The sequence below is a fragment of the Oncorhynchus clarkii genome, chromosome 23 (assembly GCF_045791955.1).
Source record: "Oncorhynchus clarkii lewisi isolate Uvic-CL-2024 chromosome 23, UVic_Ocla_1.0, whole genome shotgun sequence".
NCBI classification, from domain to species: domain Eukaryota; kingdom Metazoa; phylum Chordata; class Actinopteri; order Salmoniformes; family Salmonidae; genus Oncorhynchus; species Oncorhynchus clarkii.
In genome coordinates this window covers 55,479,010-55,481,968 of record NC_092169.1, presented here as the reverse complement: position 1 = coordinate 55,481,968, position 2,959 = coordinate 55,479,010, and positions in this window count along the sequence as shown.

Here is a 2,959-nt window from a genome sequence, read left to right as displayed (position 1 = left end):
GGTCCCTCTCCATCTAAACTCACTGAGAACCTCATTGTTAACAGGGTCCCTCTCCATCTAAACTCACTGAGAACCTCATTGTTAACAGGGTCTCTCTCCATCCACTGGTAAAGGATCCACCACTGCTAGGTCTATGGATCAGCTAGTTTACATCAGGCCTATATTATAATATTGTATTAGTGCTAACTAAAGTATTGTGCTACTGTTTATACACACTACATTCACTCGCCGTTGACTTTGTCCTATGACTGATGTGATCATAGTGTAAACTGAGTGCATGGTGGCAGTAGCAGTACAAGCTGGTAGAGGAACAGCCTTTCAGAGAGGGCATTGTAGTTCCCTCTCCTTGTTTGAGACCCCGTGCCAAGGGAGAGAGAGGGGAGGGGAGAGAGTGACTGGGGCTAGAGCTGGGGGAGAAGGGAGAGGAGAGAGGGGAGGGGAGAGAGTGACTGGGGCTAGAGCTGGGGGAGAAGGGAGAGGAGAGAGGGGAGGGGAGAGAGTGACTCGGGCTAGAGCTGGGGGAGAAGGGAGAGAGAGGAGAGGGGAGGGGAGAGAGTGACTGGGGCTAGAGCTGGGGGAGAAGGGAGAGGAGAGAGGGGAGGGGAGAGAGTGACTGGGGCTAGAGCTGGGGGAGAAGGGAAAGGAGAGAGGGGAGTGACTGGAGCTAGATTGGAGTATGGGGAGAGGGGCTGGTGGAGGGCGGTTATGGTGGCTGGTAGGAAGCAGGGGCTGGGCCTAGACGCTGGAGGTCTGGTGGGTGGTGGTGGTCTGGTGGGTGGTGGTGGTCTGGTGGGTGGTGGAGGTCTGGTGGGTGGTGGTGGTCTGGTGGGTGGTGGTGGTCTGGTGAGTGGTGGTGGATGATGGTGGTGGGGAGGTGTGCTCAATCGTGGTTATGATGGACTCAGCTTCCTGTGTGGTTTGCTGCTTTTTGTCCATGTCCTTCTACAGTGTAGCTTCTACAGTATAGCTTCTACAGCATGTAGCTTCTACAGCATGTAGTGTAGCCTCTACAGGGTAGCTTGTGCAGTTTAGCTTCTTCAGTATAGCTTATACAGTGTAGCTTATGCAGTGTAGCTTATACAGTGTAGCTTATACAGTGTAGCTTTTGCAGTGTAGCTTCTGCAGTGTAGCTTATGCAGTGTAGCTTATGCAGTGTAGCTTATGCAGTGTAGCTTCTGCCGTGTGGCTTCTGCCGTGTAGCTTCTGCCGTGTAGCTTCTGCCGTGTAGATTCTGCCGTGTAATTTATGCAGTGTAGCTTATGTAGTGTAGCTTATATAGTGTAGCTTATGCAATGTAGCTTATGCAGTGTATCTTATACAGTGTAGCTTCACCCAGTGTAGCTTCTACAGTATGCAGTGTAGCTTCTGCAGTGTAGCTTCTGCAGTGTAGCTTCTGCAGTGTAGCTTCCGCAGTGTGGCTTCCGCAGTGTAGCTTCTACTGTGTAGCGTCTGCAGTGTAGCTTATACAGTGTAGCGTCACCAGTATAGCTATACAGTGTAGCTTATACAGTGTAGCTGCTACAGTGTAGCTTCTGCAGTGTAGCTTACACAGTGTAGCTTCACCAGTGTAGCTTCTACAGTATGCAGTGTAGCTTATGCAGTGTAGCTTCTATAGTGTAGCTTCTACAGTATACAGTGTAGCTTCTACAGTATATAGTGTAGCTTCTACAGTGTAGCTTCTATAGTGTAGCTTATGCAGTGTAGCTTATACAGTATACAGTGTAGCTTATACAGTGTTGCTTCTATAGTGTAGCTTCTGCAGTGTAGTTTATGCAGTGTAGCTTATACAGTGTACCCTACACTGTGTCATTTGTGTGTACAGTCCATTTCTGTACTATTAGCACAGAGAGAGAAAAGCATCATTTAACACTAACGACAGAAGGAATTGATATGTGGACAGTCAAACACAGAGAACCCTGAATCACGTTGATGCTAAATCCCTTTGGATGTTACTGAATGCACTTTACACTTTATGCTGGGCAGCATTTCTCTCCTGGACTCATTCAACACCTCCATATAAACAAACACACACACACGCACGCACGCATGCACACACGCACACACAGCGAGACACACACACACACACACACACACACACAAACACACACACACACACACACGCACGCACGCACGCACGCACACATACGCACAGCGAGACACACACACACACACGCGCATGCACGCACGCACACAGAGAGAGACACACACACACACACACGCACTCACGCACGCACGCACACACACAGAGAGACACACACACACACACACACACACACACACACACACACACACACACACACACACACACACACACTGTAATAATTAGAGATGTTTATGATTAGAAGACATTCATTATCATTTCCACTTCTCCTCTCATAAGCTGATGATGTTAAACCCCCTGGCCTTAGTTCAACAAACACTTGTCTGGTCTTAGCAGCACCGCCCCTACTGATAGCTGCTTTAGTACACTTGTCTGGTCTTAGCAGCACTGCCCCTCTAATAGCAGCACCTCCCCCTACTGATAGCAGCACTGCCCCTACTGATAGCTGCACTGCCCCTACTGATAGCAGCACCGCCCCTACTGATAGCTGCACTGCCCCCTACTGATAGCAGCCTCCAATACTGATAGCAGCACCACCCCTACTGATAGCAGCACCTCCCCTACTGATAGCAGCACCGCCCCTACTGATAGCTGCACTGCCCCTACTGATAGCAGCACCTCCCCCTACTGATAGCTGCACTGCCCCTACTGATAGCAGCACCTCCCCTACTGATAGCAGCACTGCCCCTACTGATAGCAGCACCTCCCCTACTGATGCCCTGCCCTACTGATAGCAGCACTGCCCCTACTGATAGCAGCACTGCCCCTACTGATAGCAGCACTGCCCCTACTGATAGCTGCACTGCCCCTACTGATAGCTGCACTGCCCCTACTGATAGCAGCACTGCCCCTACTGAT